This window comes from Podarcis bocagei (assembly GCF_964188305.1).
Source record: "Podarcis bocagei genome assembly, chromosome: W".
NCBI classification, from domain to species: domain Eukaryota; kingdom Metazoa; phylum Chordata; class Lepidosauria; order Squamata; family Lacertidae; genus Podarcis; species Podarcis bocagei.
This window is the reverse complement of record NC_138131.1, coordinates 76,368,003-76,384,892: the sequence shown is the minus strand read 5'-3', so window position 1 is coordinate 76,384,892 and position 16,890 is coordinate 76,368,003.

Genomic DNA, 16,890 nt, shown 5'->3' with positions numbered 1-16,890 from the left:
CCCTGTCGTGTTCCTTTTTCTATCTTAAGTTCCTCCGTTATCACATTATTTACAATCAGCTTAGCTTTTTGTTCAGAATATATTGCACCCATACCATTCTCAAAACCTTGGCCTACCCCCATCCCATGAAGATTCTTTTTCATAAAACTCCAAGAAATATTGTCAAAGGCTTTCTCCGCGTCCACAAAAATCAGCACTGCTTTAGTGTTTATGTTCACCTCTAGCAATTCCAGAATGTCTATTATATTCCTTACATTTTCCGATAGGTGCCTTTTTGGGAGAAAGCCTGCTTGGTCCTTATGAATCTTCTCCATCAACACTCTTTTAAGTCTTTTTGCCAAAATGTCTACAAAAATTTTATAATCCACATTAAGTAATGATATTGGGCGGTAGTTCTTAAGTTGAGTCTTTTCAGTCTCTGTCTTTGGTATGAGTGAAATATACGCTTCTTTCCACGATTCTGGTGCCTTTCCCCCCTCTAAAATCTCGTTGCAGACTTCCTTTAACGGTTGAACCAACCACTCCTTCAAAGATTTATAGTATCTGGAAGTCAGTCCATCTGGCCCTGGAGACTTGCCCAATTGCATGTCTTGAATGGCACCCTCTATCTCTTGTTCTGTTATTCTCTGGTTTAAATCCACCTTGCTTTGATGAGAGATTTTTTGTAATCCATATTTTTTAAGGAATTTATCTATGTCCTCTTCATTTTGTGGTCCTTGAGAATAAAGTTTTTTGAAATAACTCAGAAAACAGTTTCTAATCTCATTGGGTTTAGATATGTTCTTTCCATCCACTTCTAGGCTTGTAACTGTATTTAGTTTCTGCCTTTTCTTCAATTGCCATGCCAGAAGTTTGCCACATTTATCTGCCGATTCGAATGTTTTTTGTTTCATTTGCTTTATCTTCCATTCAATCTCTTGATTCATCAATTCCATATATTGTGTTTGATATAACTTAATCTCTCTCAAAATCTCCTGGGACTTTGGTTTTGATCTTAATTTTTTCTCTCCTTCTTTTATCTTTTCCATAATCTTTTCCTTCTTCTCATTCTGCTTTCTCTTTTTTATTGAATTTTGTTGAATCAAGAATCCTCGCATCACAGCTTTACTTGCGTCCCAGATCACTCTTTTTTCCACATCGGCCTTTAGATTTATTTCAAAATAGTCCTTTAAAGTTTTTTGGGCCTTCATGTGGATCTCCTTATCTCGAAACAGGGTGTCATTCATCCTCCATCTAAATTGACCAGTTGTTGTAAGTTTCATTTCCATCTTCACGGCGTTATGGTCGGAGCAAGTTTTTGTTCAGATTTCTACCCTCCTAATCTTTGGAGCCATCCCACTAGTGATCCAAATTTGATCAATTCTGGTCCAGGTCATCATTGCTTGAGAGAAAAAAAGTTCCCCCTCTCTCAAGAGGGTTCCTTGTTCTCCATATGTCTATTAGGTCCATATTTTCCGTCATTTCAAAGAAGGTCTTCGGGAGTCTCCCTTCCTTGGAGATTGTCAGTCTTTGTGCCTTGTCCATATTTGTAGAAACTACACCGTTCATGTCTCCCATAATTATCCTATTGTAATCCAAATAGTCCATCAAAGTTTCATGAAGTTTCTTGAAGAATTCCGCCTTGCCTTCATTTGGTGCATAAATTCCAACTATTAAGAATTTTTCTCCTTGTACTTGTATTTCAACTGCCAGATATCTTCCTTGTTCATCTTTAAACATCATTTTTGGAACCCATTTCTCTTTTACATAGATCACGACTCCTCTTTTCTTAACTTTATCCGATGAAATGAATTCTTGTCCTAATCTTTTATTTATGAGTAGGTTCCTGTGTGCTCTGGTTACATGGGTTTCTTGTAAACAAATCAAGTCCAATTGTTCTCTTTTCAAAATATGAAACACTTGACGTCTCTTCAAAGGCATGTTCAGCCCATTACAATTCCAGCTAAGGAATTGCAGAGCCATCTTGTTATTTTTCTGTTACTCCTCCAACCGCTCCAAGTTGTTGCTCTTCCTCTGATGGTGATGGGTTAAGTCCAAATGATAGGTTCAGAATGTCTAGTGCTCTCCTTTGTTCTGCAATTGGATCCACAGTTCCCTTCTGTAAGTCCTCTTGGTTTCTTTCCAAGAATCTCTCTTTGTCTTGTATTGTCTTTATTTTCACCTTCTTTCCCTTATAGTCAAAAGACAGTCCTTGTGGGAACTCCCACCTGAAAGGGATGATGTTCTTCTTCAGCAGGTAAACCAAATCCTTATAGAATGTTCTCAACTCCAAGATATGTTTAGGGATGTCTTTAAAAATCTGTATGGATGAATTTTCAATTTGCAAGGCCTTTTGGTAGTGTAATTTTAATATTTTATCTCTTTCTTCCTTAGATCTAAGGGTAATCAAACAGTCCCTCGGGGTCTTTCTGTTCTGTCTTCTGCCCAGTCTAAATGCTGTTGTAATCTTAAATTCTTCCTCCTCCAAGTCTTCCCAGAAACCAGCAAACTCTTGTGTTAAAAACTCCACCAGGTTGTCTCCTTCACTCTCGGGAATCAGTCTTAATTTCAGATTTCTTTCCTTTCTCTGTAATTCCCACAAAGCCAGAGTTACATCATGTTCATGAACCTTTTTAGCAATCGGTTCCAAGTTCTCTTGAGTCTCTCCAGCAATAGTTCTAGCTTCCTCTGCAATTTTACGTGTTGCAGAATTTTCTTGAACCAGCCTGTTTATAGATTCTGTATTCAAGTCCAATCTTGCTGTTAGTTCTGTTAATTTCTGTGTATTTTCTGTACTCTGCTTTGTCAAGGTCTCCAAAGATTGATTTATCTTGAGTAACGCTTGTGTCACTGACTCCATAGAGGCAGCTGTCACTTTTTCTTGTCCTGTTATTCCTGTAGGAGTTACGCCTGTAATTGAGCCTCTTTTCTTTTGTTGCTGTTGCTGGTGTTGTTGTTGCTTAGCTTTGGCTCTTGTGGTTATTTCTTCTGCTGGGCCACTCATGTCCCAAGGTCGTTCCCAGGAAAACAGTCCCCTGATGGAAAATTCCACTGTCCTAGACTGTTACAGCCGTTACTTTGGCCCTCTAGGGGGAGCAAACCAAAATGTCCGAATACAGAGACAGAAAAGTTAAGGACAAGTATATCAGGAGGCTTGTAAATATCTGTTGCAGCACTTTTTCCAGTAGATACTATTTCAGCATGCTCCAATATACTGTATCAACAAGGTCAAAAAACTTTGTATCAAACGAAACTTCAACTATGTAACTTTCCCAGAAGTTTAAAGGCAGTTCGGTGCCCTAATGTCTTATTTGGCAGTCCGTTTCAGGGTGTTAAGGCAGCAGAAGGCTTTTTTCTTTTTTGGATAAATCATGCAGTTCTTAATGTCCCTTTTTCCTCCCCTCTGCCGTGCTTGCTAGAGGGGAGATCTGGATCCGATGTCAGGTTTAAGTAGTCAAAGGATGTCTCATACGGATGCAGCTCTAAATTTCCATTGCTTTAGCTGTCATGCAGTCGGGGGAAGGCAGTGAGACACTTTGAGACTCCTTAAAGAGAGTGAAAGGTGGGGTATCAAGTCCAAACTCTCCAGGCTGCTATTATTGCACTAAGATACACAGCGGGACCAACAGATACTTCACTTGGACTGCACTCTTCCCCAAAACATCACATCAAGGACTGGAAAACGACAACTGCATCATGCTTAGATCACAAGATGATGCAGGTGTCCCGCAAAAACCACCCGCCGTTGGGTGGCTAAAATGGACACAAACATTGACATGAGACGGTCACTGTAGCATCAGAGCAGAGTTAACTAAAGAAAAGATGATCCTTTGGGGGAGGGCTAATCAAATCTGCCCCCCATCCCATGCATCTACCTGTGAAGATGTTGGTGTGCTGGCAATCAAAAAATGTGTGGGGAGGTGAGAGAAAGGTTTTTCTTAGCTATACATGCAGGGAGGGAGCAAAACTCCAGTAGAATTGTACCGGCACCTCAGTGGGCTTACCTCAGCCCAAACTGGCTGCTGTGTAGGTCTGTGAGGCCTTCATTTCATTTATAGTCCCCTTTCTCCCCAGTGGGGACTCCAAAAGAAACACATCCTTCTCCTGACTTCTACTTGGTACTCACACCATGCCGCCAGTTCTAGTGGTGCATCCAGCACCTCAGGGGCTCCCCTTGGTTGCTTATGAGAGGAACTGGCTCTGCATTCCATACAAAATCTTGTTGTGCCTGCTGTTTGCTACAGGGACTGAAGATTCCTTCCCCGAGGTTTTGGCCCTGATCAAGAACCAGCTAAGCACTTCTGAAATATACTCAGAGTCGCAAAGTGATTTCATGCTCTTTATTCAGCTCATAGTGGTGAGGAGGAATGAATGCATGTCCCCTCAAAGTATCTGCTTTATATACATTATTTACACAATGGGCTGCACATGATTGGTTAATTCTGGAATTCTACTGTAAGCCAATCAGATTGTGGATTCACTTATATCTGGAGCATGATTGGATGGTTCCTGCCAACCAATCATACTGCTGCATTGTTCTTGGACCAATCAGACTGCTGCATTCTGAATCCTATTGTTCTAGGACCAATCAGACTGCTGCAATTTGGATCCTATTGTTCTAGGACCAATCAGACTGCTTCAGTTTGGATCCTATTCAACTCAGTACATAACACCCCCTCCCCTCTAAGTTCCAGTCCTGCCCGGGAGGTCGCATTCATAGTCCTCGAGGTACGCCGGCGGCCTATGTGTGCGTTGCGGCCTGTGGTGTTCCCTGGTCCGGGGTTCAGGTTCTGGCTTGTGTTCCAAGGATGCTGGCTGTGATGGGCCTGTTTGGTCTGGTGCAACCGGCTCGCTCAGTCGTGGTTCTTGTTCCGGTGTCCTTTCGGCCTCGCGGGTCCTCTCTGTATTTACTGATTCTGCCTCTCCTGCTGGCCCCTCCTGCTCTATGGGCCTCACTGCCCCTCTGTTCCCTTGGGACTCCTCTGACCTTTCCTCCTCCTGGTTTTCTCCTGGGAATCGTCGCCGTATCTGGTCGCAGTGGCGGCGCCAGCATTGCCCCCCATCCGTTAGCACCTCGAACGACACGGGGCCAGTGACCCTGGTGACTGTGGCGGGTACCCATGCTGGGCCTGCCCCAAAATTCTTTGCGTACACTGGGTCCTGGGCCTTGAAGGTCCGGGGGTTCCTGCCTTCCCCCACCACTACCTCATCCTGAGCTCTATCGGGGTGAAGGCGGTCCAGTCTGATTGCAAGGCGCCGACCCATTAGTAGTTCAGCGGGGCTCCGGCCAGTCGTTGAGCTGGGGGTGCTGTGCTGTGCTAGGAGGAATGTGGCAAGGCGGTACTCCCAGTCCCCTTGCGTCATGCGGCGAAGGGTGTCCTTGGTGGTCCGCACCATGCGTTCTGCTTGGCCATTGGTGGCAGGGTGGAATGGCGCCGAACGGATGTGGCGGATGGCGTTCTGCGCTGTGAAGGTTTGGCATTCTCCTGACGTAAATGCGGTTCCGTTGTCTGAGACGAGAGTGTCAGGGAGCCCGTGGGTTGCCAACAGCCTGCGTAGTACCCGGATGGCTGCGGATGTGGAAGTGGACGGTACCAGTGCGACTTCCACCCATTTGGTGTAGGAGTCCACCACTATGAAGAATGTTTTCCCCTGAAAGGGGCCAGCGAAGTCCACATGCAGGCGTGACCATGGTGCTCGGGCGGACTCCCAGGACTGGACTGGGGCCCTTGGGGGATCTGGGCGGGATTCTTGGCAGGCCTGGCAGTGTTTGACCCAGGCCTCTATCTCTCCATCGATCCCCGGCCACCCCACATAACTCCTGGCAAGGGCCTTCATTCTTACTACCCCTGGATGTGTCTGGTGTAGGGCTGTGAGGACCCTTTTGCGGAGGGGCTGGGGAACAACGACCCTGCTTCCCCATAACAGGCACCCCTTGTGGGCCGACAGTTCATGTTTGCGGGTTGTGTAGCCAGCGAATTCTGGCCCAGGGCTGCTGCTGGGCCATCCCCTCCACACCCAGTCCAGGACCCGGGAGATGACCCTATCTTTCTTGGAATGGTGTGCAACTTCTTGTGCCTGAAGGGGCCGGTCGGGAAGCAGCTCCAGGCTCATAACCTCTTGTGCAGGTGCTGGGTCGGGGCCTGTTTCCGGTAGTGGTAGCCTGCTGAGGGCGTCCGCATGGCCCATCGCCTTCCCCGGGCGGTGAATCAGTGCATACTGGTAGCTGGCAAGGAAAATTGACCACCTGAGGACGCGAGGAGACAGCACTTGGGGGGTCTGCTTTTCAGGGGCAAACAAGCCAAGCAACGGCTTGTGGTCAGTCACCACGGTGAAGGGCCGCCCGTACAAGAAATCATGGAATTTTTTTACTCCCTTCACGATTGCCAGACCCTCCTTGTCGATTTGCGAGTAGTTCCGCTCGGTTGCGTTGAGTGTCTGGGAAAAGTATGCCACCGGCACCTCTCTTCCATCCGGGAGTTGGTGTCCCAGGACAGCGCCAATGCCATAGGGCGAGGCGTCGCATGCTAGCACCACCGGCAGCCTCTCGTCGAAGTATGCCAAGACCGAGTTTGAGACAAGCAAGTCCTTGACTGCCTGGAATGCGGCCTCCAGGCGCTGGCCCCACACCCAGGGGGCCCGCTTGTCCAGGAGTCTGTGTAGGGGCTCTGCTACCGCCGCCTTGTGGGGAAGGAAGGAATGGTAAAAGTTCAATAGTCCCAAGAAGGCCTGAAGTTCAGTCTTGCTCTTGGGCGCTGGGGCATCACAGATGGCCCGTACCTTGTCCCCAGTCGGATGGACCCCTTCTGCGTCCACCATAAATCCCAGAAAGTCCACCTGAGGCACTCCTAGTAGACATTTTTCCCGCTTCACCTTGAGACCCGCCGTCTGGAAACGGTGCAGAACGGTGTGGAGGCGGTCCTCAAACTCCTCTGGTGTGGGCCCGGCAATCAACACATCATCGAAGAAGGGGGTGACGGCAGGAATCCCTTTAAGGAGAGAGTCCATTAGATTCTGGAATATGCCTGGTGCCACGCTGACCCCGAATTGCAGCCGCTTTACCCTGAACGCTCCTCTGTGTGTCACAATCGTCTGTGCCTCTGCTGTGGCCTCATCTACTGGTCGCTTTTGATATGCTTGGGCCAAGTCCAGCTTGCCAAAAATTTTCGACCCAGCCAGGGTGGCAAGGACATGGCTGACCACTGGCACTGGGTATGCATGGGCCGAGAGGGCCTTGTTTATGGTACATTTGTAGTCTGCGCAGATGCGGACCGAACCATTAGGCTTGACGGGTGTGACGATTGGGGTTTCCCAGGGGGCATTAGGCACCGGCTCCAGCACTCCTTGCTCCACGAGCCGGTCCAATTCCTCGTCTATACGGGGTTTCAGGGCGAACGGGACTCGGCGGGCCTTGAGCCTGACCGGTCGTACTGCGGGGTCAAGCTGTAGAGCAATGAGGGGGCCCGTATACTGTCCCAATTTCCCATCGAAAACCCCTGGAAATTCCTTGCAGATGGCGTCCACGTCCACTTGTAAGGTAGTGTGGTTCACCCCAGTGATGGCTAGCCCCAGTGGTCCAAACCATGCCAATCCCAGTAAGCTAATGTAGGGGCCCTTGACCACGAGCAAGTCCAGTTGCCGCGTCCGCCCTTGGTATTGCACCCTGAAGTTCCCCACCCCCATTGTGGGGACCTTACGTTTCTGGAAGTCCCGGAGGGTGAATGGGGCCGGCCTGAGTTTGGGACCCCCAGGAGGACACAGTTTCCTTAAGGTCCTTGCCGAGATTATGGATAGAGTTGAACCCGTGTCAAGCTCCATGCGGCATGGGGCCCCCTCTATCTGTACCTCTACATAAATTTTCTCTACGTTGGGGTGAGGCAACTGGTATACCTGGAAGTCCGTGAGCTCCGTAGAGTTGCCTTGGTGCGTTGGGCCCCGGGACCTTGGGCTCTTGGATTGGTCATCTGATGCCTGGCGTCGGGTGGGCTGAGCTCGACACACCCGGGAGATGTGTCCCAATTTTCTGCACTGCCTGCATTCTGCGTTGCGGAAACGGCAGGTCCTCCTCTCGTGACTCTCCCCGCAGCTTGCGCAGTTTCCTCCTTCTCGTCGAGGCAGCTGTGGTCTGTGCGCTGCTTGAGTGCGCTGCTGTACTCGGTGCACCTCCTCCCTGTCGGATCCTGAGTCGTCGGTGAGGTCTTCGTGGTGGACCCTCGGTTGGGATGGCAGGCTCGGCCGTGCCTCTTGCGTCGACCTCTCGGCAGCTTCCGTTGCCAAGGCCTCCTCCAGAGCGACCTGGAACGTTAGGTCCTTCTTAGCGTAGAGGCGTCGTTGCAGCTTCTCATCCTTCAGGCCACCGACGAGGCGGTCACGAAGCATGTTCTCCAGCTCTGAGAAGTTGCAGAACCGGGCGGCTTGGCGGAGAGAGGTCACAAACCCAGTTATGGTTTCCCCAGGGGCTTGCCGCTCTGCGTAGAAGGCATTTCGACGAGCCACCACTGAGGGCTGTGGCGAAAAGTGCCCCTTCAGCTGTTCCATTATTGTTTTGTATGGAACAGTAGCGACGTCTTCAGGTGCAAGGAGAGCCCGGGCGATTTCAAATGTCTCCTCTCCGCAGATGCTGAAGAATATTGCCCTCTTCTTGGCGTCATCGGTGACCCCTTTGGCTTCTAGAAGGAAGGTGAAACGGGAGGCGTACGCTTCCCAGTCTCCAGATGCTGGGTTGAACGGCGAGAAGCTGCTGTTGGTTGCCATTCTGAGTTCCTTGTGTCCCGGAGCTGAAGCCTGGATACACGGTGCGAGACAGCGGTGCGGCAGGTGGCGGTGCTGCGGTGCTGTGTGTGGCAGTCAGCTCAGCAGGATCCCACCTTCGTCGCCAGTGAAATATACTCAGAGTCACAAAGTGATTTCATGCTCTTTATTCAGCTCATAGTGGTGAGGAGGAATGAATGCATGTCCCCTCAAAGTATCTGCTTTATATACATTATTTACACAATGGGCTGCACATGATTGGTTAATTCTGGAATTCTACTGTAAGCCAATCAGGTTGTGGATTCACTTATATCTGGAGCATGATTGTATGGTTCCTGCCAACCAATCATACTGCTGCATTGTTCTTGGACCAATCAGACTGCTGCATTCTGAATCCTATTGTTCTAGGACCAATCAGACTGCTTCAGTTTGGATCCTATTCAACTCAGTACATAACAACTTCCATGCCCCATTCATTTAAAGTGCAGAATAAACTTGGCCCTTCCATGAATCCCACTGAAATCTATAACATTATTTGGTTGTGTCTCAGCATATTTATGGGAAATGTCACTATTACAAAGAGTTTGGAAGAAGAGTTTGGACTTGATATTCTGCATTTCAATCCCCTTAAGGAGTCTCAAACCAGCTAACAATCTCCTTTCCCTTCCTCCCCCACAACAGACACCCTGTGAGGAGCTGCATGTGGAGGCGCAGGGAAGCAAACCCGGCTCACCAGATTACGAGTCCACCGCTCTTAACCACTACACCATACTGGCTCAAAGACTAATAGATGGCAGCTATACATAACCTTTAGCTTAAAAAATAGCAACAATATCTATCAAATGGAACAGTGCAGTGTAGTAGCTAGTGTCACAGAATCATAAACTCATAGAGCTGGAAGAGATCGCAAGGGCCATCTAGTCCAACCTCCTGCCATGCTGAAACACACAAGCAAAGCACTTCTGACAGATGGCCAGCTAGCCTCCACTTAAAAACCTCCAAAGAAGGAGACTCCACCACTCTCCAAGGTGGCATATTCCACTGTCCAGCAGCATTTACTGTCAGAAAGTTCTTCTTAATGTTTAGGTGGAATCTCTTTTCCCATAGTTTGAATCCATTATTCTGCATCCTAGTCTCTAGAACAGCAGAAAACAAGCTTGCTCCCTCTTCAACATGACATCCCTTCAAATATTTAAACATGGCTATCATGTCACTCATTAATCTTCTCTTCTCTAGACTAAACAAATCCAGCTCCCTAAGTCTCTCCTCACAGGGTTTGGATTCCAGACCTTTTACATTTTGGTCACCCTCCTCTGGACATGCTCCAGCTTGACAATATCCATCTTCAACTGTGGTGCCCAGAACTGGACACAATATTTCAGGTGTGGTCTGACCAACCAGAATAGTGTGGTAGCATTCCTTCGCTTGATCCAGACACTATACTCCTACTGATGCAGCCCAGAATCACAATGGCGTTCTTAGCTGCCACATCACACTGTTGACTCATGTTCAGCTTGTGGTCGACTAAGACTCCCAGATCCCTTTCACAGGTACTGTTGTCAAGCCAAGTGTCCCCCATCTGTGCATTTCATTTTTTCTACCCAGGTGTAGTATCTTACATTTCTCCCTATTGAACTCCATTTTGTTGGTTTTGGCCCAGCTCTCTAGGCTAGTCAGGTCATTTTGAGTTCTCATAGAATCATAGAATCATAGAATCATAGAGTTGGAAGAGACCACAAGGGCCATCGAGTCCAACCCCCTGCCAAGCAGGAAACACCATCAGAGCACTCCTGACATATGGTTGTCAAGCCTCTGCTTAAAGACCTCCAAAGTAGGAGACTCCACCACACTCCTTGGCAGCAAATTCCACTGCCGAACAGCTCTTACTGTCAGGAAGTTCTTCCTAATGTTTAGGTGGAATCTTCTTTCTTGTAGTTTGGATCCATTGCTCCGTGTCCGCTTCTCTGGAGCAGCAGAAAACAACCTTTCTCCCTCCTCTATGTGACATCCTTTTATATATTTGAACATGGCTATCATATCACCCCTTAACCTCCTCTTCTCCAGGCTAAACATGCCCAGCTCCCTTAGCCGTTCCTCATAAGGCATCGTTTCCAGGCCTTTGACCATTTTGGTTGCCCTCCTCTGGACACGTTCCAGTTTGTCAGTGTCCTTCTTGAATTGTGGTGCCCAGAACTGGACACAGTACTCCAGGTGTGGTCTGACCAGAGCAGAATACAGTGGCACTATTACTTCCCTTGATCTAGATGCTATACTCCTATTGATGCAGCCCAGAATTGCATTGGCTTTTTTAGCTGCCGCATCACACTGTTGGCTCATGTCAAGTTTGTGGTCAACCAAGACTCCTAGATCCTTTTCACATGTACTGCTCTCAAGCCAGGTGTCACCCATCTTGTATTTGTGCCTCTCATTTTTTTTGCCCAAGTGCAATACTTTACATTTCTCCCTGTTAAAATTCATCTTGTTTGTTTTGGCCCAGTTTTCTAATCTGTCAAGGTCGTTTTGAAGTGTGATCCTGTCCTCTGGGGTGTTAGCCACCCCTCCCAGTTTGGTGTCATCTGCAAATTTGATCAGGATGCCCTTGAGTCCATCATCCAAGTCGTTGATAAAGATGTTGAATAAGACCGGGCCCAAGACAGAACCCTGTGGCACCCCACTAGTCACTCTTCTCCAGGATGAAGAGGAACCATTGATGAGCACCCTTTGGGTTCGGTCAGTCAGCCAGTTACAAATCCACTGAGTGGTAGCATAGTCAAGACCACATTTTACCAGCTTCTTTACAAGAATATCATGGGGCACCTTGTCAAATGCCTTGCTGAAATCAAGGTAGGCTACATCCACTGCGTTCCCTTCATCTACCAGGCTTGTAATTCTGTCAAAAAATGAGATCAGGTTAGTCTGACATGACTTATTTTTCAGAAATCCATGCTGACTATTGGTGATCACAGCATTCCTTTTTAGGTGCTCACAGACGGTTTGCTTAATGATCTGCTCCAGAATCTTCACTGGTATTGATGTCAGACTGACTGGGCGGTAATTATTTGGGTCCTCTCTTTTCCCCTTTTTGAAAATAGGGACAACATTTGCCCTCCTCCAGTCTGCCGGGACTTCGCCTGTTCTCCAGGAATTCTCAAAGATGACTGCCAGTGGTTCTGAGATCACATCTGCCAGTTCTTTTAATACTCTTGGATGCAGTTCATCTGGCCCTGGAGACTTGAATACATCTAAACTAGCCAAATATTCTTGTACTATCTCCTTAGTTATTCTGGGCTGTGTTTCCTTTGCTGAATCATTTGCTCCAAATTCTTCAGGTCGGGTATTGTTTTCTTTATCGGAGAAGACTGAGGCAAAGAAGGCATTGAGGAGTTCAGCCCTTTCTGTGTCCCCTGTTTGCATTTCACCATCTTCTCCTCTGAGTGACCCCACTGTTTCTTTGTTCTTCCTTTTGCTACGAACATACCCATAAAAGCCTTTTTTGTTGCTTTTAACCTCTCTAGCAAGCCTGAGTTCATTCTGTGCTTTAGCTTTTCTGACTTTGTGTCTACACGTGCTGGCTATTTGTTTGAATTCCTCTTTGGTGGTTTCCCCCCTTTTCCATTTTTTGTACACATCCTTTTTTAATCTTAATTCAGTTAAAAGTTCTTTAGATAGCCACCCTGGCTTCTTTAGGCACCTTCCATGTTTCCGTCTCATTGGTATTGCCTGACGTTGTGCTTTTACTATCTCCCTCTTAACAAAATCCCAGCCATCATGAACTCCCTTTCCTTTTAGTATTGCTGTCCATGGGATCTCACCCAGCACTTCCCTAAGTTTTATGAAGTCGGCTTTCTTAAAGTCAAGAAATTGAGTCCTAGTATGCTTGGCTGCTCCTTTCCGCTGTATAGTAAACTTCAGAAGAGCATGATCACTCGCGCCTAATGATCCTTCCACATCTACCCCACTAACCAGGTCATCAACATTGGTTAGGACCAGATCTAAAATGGCTGTTCCTCTTGTTGCTTCTCCCACTTTCTGGACAATGAAGTTGTCTGCAAGGCCAGTGAGGAATCTGTTTGACCTTATGCTCTTGGCTGAGTTTGACGTCCAACAAATATCCGGGTAGTTGAAGTCCCCCATTACTACTATCTCCCTTCCTTTTGCATGCTTGGCCATCTGTTCCAGGAAGGCATCATCTATGTCCTCCGTTTGGCTTGGGGATCTATAGTAAACTCCCACAATGAGGTCTCTGTTATTCTTCTCTCCCTTAATTTTGACCCAAATGCTCTCACTTTGGCTTTGAGGTTCTAAATCTTGGATCTCTTCACAGGTATACACATCCCTGACATATAACGCCACTCCTCCTCCTTTCTTGTCTGGTCTGTTTCTCTGAAATAGATTGTATCCCCCCATTATTACATTCCAATCGTGGGACTTATCCCACCAGGTTTCAGTGATGCCTATTATGTCATATTTAGTTTGCTGTACCAAGAGCTCAAGCTCATCTTGTTTATTTCCCATGCTTTGCGCATTAGTGTACAGACATTGAAGTCCATTAATCATTCCCCCGTGTCTCTTATTTAAGGATTTTTTCCTCCCACCACTAGGTCCGCGTGCTGTTTGCTCCATTTGGTCTATGACATCTGGATGATCATCTTCATTAATTGATAGACTCCTACCTTCAGGAGCACTGTCTCCCTCCCCCACATTAGTCAGTTTAAAGCCCTCCTGATGAGGTTTCTGAGATTTTTGGCAAAAACATTTCTCCCAACCGTTGTGAGGTGCAGCCCATCACTTGCCAGAAGTCCATCTTCAAGAAACTGCAGTCCGTGATCTAAGAATCCAAACCGTTCCTGCTTACACCATTTGTGAAGCCAGCTGTTCACTTCCACTATTTTCCCCTCTCTCCCTGGGCCACGTCGTTCAACTGGGAGGACAGACGAGATGACAATTTGTGCATTTAGTTGCTTCAATTTCCTGCCGAGAGCCTCGTAGTCTCTTTTGATCTTCTGGAGGCTATTGCTTGCAGTGTCATTGGTTCCCACATGAACCAAGAGGAAGGGGTATTTGTCAGTGGGTTTTATGATTCCTTGCAGTCGTTCAGTTACATCTTGGATCTTAGCCCCGGGGAGACAGCACACTTCCCGAGACATCTTGTCAGGCCCACAGATCACTGCTTCTGTTCCCCTCAGTAGGGAATCCCCTATCACTACTACACGCCTCCTCTTGGGTTTGGTCGGGGTTCTTCTGTGAGCTGTCCGTTCCAAGGTCGCCTGCACATTCCCTGAGGACTGACTTTGCTGCTCGTCTTCATATACCTGATCGACTGTAATGAGGGAGAGATCCTCAAATGGAGTCTGCTCTCCGTCTTCCATGCTAGGGGAGAGGACCTCAAAGCGATTGTGTATTTCTAAACAATCAGAGTGAACCCTGGGCCTCCTACTTCTTTGAGTCACGTTTCTCCATATATCTGGCTCCTGTGTTGGTGAACTAGCCTCCTTCTCAGGGGAGTCCCCTGTCTCCTCCTTGGTGGGGACGGTGTGCTCTGTTGCTTCCAAGAAGAGCTCCAGCTCTCTAATTCTTTGGAGCGTAGCTACACGTTCCTCCAGTTGCTGGACTTTGTCTTTTAAAAGGGCAATCAACATGCAATTGCTGCAGGTAAAGCTGCCTGCAACCTTTGGCAAGATGGCAAACATTGCGCAGGAATCGCAGGCGACTGCAGCTGTTCCCTCCCCTTCCATCATGAGATCTTGTCGTTGGGGGTGGCTACAGAGGTCCTCCATCATAAAAAGCTTGAAGACAGGACAAATAACTTCCCCCACAAAAAAAAAAACCTAGGTCTCCCCCAACAAACGTTTGAGACTAGCTCCCCTAAATGTAAAAGATGGGTATAACTGCGCAATATATAACACACAAGAAAACCCTTTTTGCTCCTTCTTCAACTGCTGCCCTGCAAACTCTGATAAGCTCCTCCCACAGCTAATCCCCTGCCTCAACAGAAACCCTGCCCCCTCTTACCTTTACACAAGGAAAACAGCTAATCAGCCACAAAGAAACACACACACACAAGAAAACCCTTTTTGCTCCTTCTTCAACTGCAGCCCTGCAAACTCTGATAAGCTCCTCCCCGACTTCCGGGTTGACGCGATCTGGAAATGGCGGATTCCCTCCGAGCTCCGGAGGGAATCGGCTCCACTGAGGACGGGTCTTTGCCGCGCCGGCGACGCGGGGACCCTTAAAAGCCGCAGGCGCGGAAGCCTGCGGACTGAAGACTCGGCGGGTGCCTTAAGCGCCCCCCCTGATTCGCGAAGAGCCTTTTTAAAGGCTGCGGAGGGGATACGGGGGTGGCGTGGCACTGAGAGTCGACCGCTACCTCGGTGGAGCGAAGCCGCGAGCCATGACCAGTGAGCGCTGACTTTCTTCCTTGAAAATTTGGACTGAAAGAATTACCCGTGAGTAAGACGGATTTGGACTTTAAAATTTTTACCTTGAATTGGAGACGACCGGGGGGTGTGCTAAAAGGAAGTCCGCACCCCCCCCCCCTTGCAGACGATCTAAGCAACGACATAAGAGCTAAGCTGGAGAGCCTACCCTTGGCGGGGTGAGTTAAAAAGGACATTAACTTTCAAGATTTAGTTAAAGCAAATCTTGTGCTGGAGAGTGGAGTTTTGGAGACCCTTTTTATGTTTTGAACAACCCCCCCTCCCGGGCTCGGGAACGTCCTGCCTTTGTGCCTGTGTAAGAGCTGCGGAGTTTGACAGCTGTCAAAGCTGCCAAACGGGCAGTTTAAAGCGGAAAAATCATTACCTAAGATCCCTCTGGATTAAAACGAGTTATAATTGAGACAAAATTGTTGGAAACAAAGTAATAACAACAAGCTAAAGGACTCTTGGAGAAAAGACTAATAAGTAACCAGATTCCCCCTAGGGGGAATTCTGTGAAACTACAATGGATACAATGGCTGTGGATGGAAAGTTACTAGTGGAAATCGAAAGGATGTTTCAATTGGTGGGAATCCTACAAGAGCAGAGCTTAGCCATGAATAAACAACTTATCACTATGACCTTGGGAACAGGCAACTCTGCTGTTTGTATTGAGGATCTGAATGAGAAAGAATCCACAGCTGAATGGGAAACAATGTCTACAGAGGTGGAAGAGATTAAACAAGAAAAAGAGAAAGTAACCTTGGGAAGTAACAACCAAAAGCTGACATCTGTGCAACACAAGCAAGGAGACTTTGGGAACATATCTACCACAAGTCTGCGAAAGACGCAGAGGAAGAAGGAGGAGGCCCTGGGACAATATGGAATACAGGAACTTAGAATAAAGAAATATGTTTGGGGCCTCTGTTTGGACTCTGAGTTTGAAGATACAGGCTTTGTGGAAATTCTTCAGCAGTTGCTTTCAAATCTCCTTGTGGGAAGAGAATATGCTTTGATGGTGAAAGACCTTTTTCCAGATTCGACGACTGACATAATGGACTACCAACAAGACCGGCGAAGAGGGACTGAAAGAGATTTGAAAGCCTCGGACGTGAGGAACCCAGGCTGAGAATCTTGACTTTGGACTTTTATTGGGAAGGGACAAAAACCGGGGATGGGAGGGAGGGAAGAAGAGATTCTTAAAAACTCTCAAGACTTTTAGGTTTGGTTAATATGACTTTTAATTAAGATAAAATCAAAAATCGATGGAAGAGAACTTGGGTCCAACTTAGGAAAATCATTTTTTTTTTTTTATTAGAGAAAAGGTAATAAAATGAATAGGATGATTAAGAGGAGAAATACCAACTTGCTGATATAATCTTGGGAATTGGGATGCACGAGGGGGGGTGGGGGGAAGTCAGGGAACAAGGTTATGAAACGAGGATCTGCTGAATCTATACATGTTTGTGTTATGTTTGTGTTTGTATTGTCTTTACAAAAGCGGAAAACCCAATAAAAATTTTATAAAAAAAATAAAAAATGATAAGCTCCTCCCACAGCTAATCCCCTGCCTCAACAGAAACCCTGCCCCCTCTGACCTTTACACAGGGAAAACAGCTAATCAGCCACAAAGAAACACACACACACAGAGACACACACACACACACACACTGATAAGCTCCTCCCACAGTTCTGACCTTGTCCTCTGGGGTATTAGCAACCCCTCCCAGTTTGGTGTCATTTG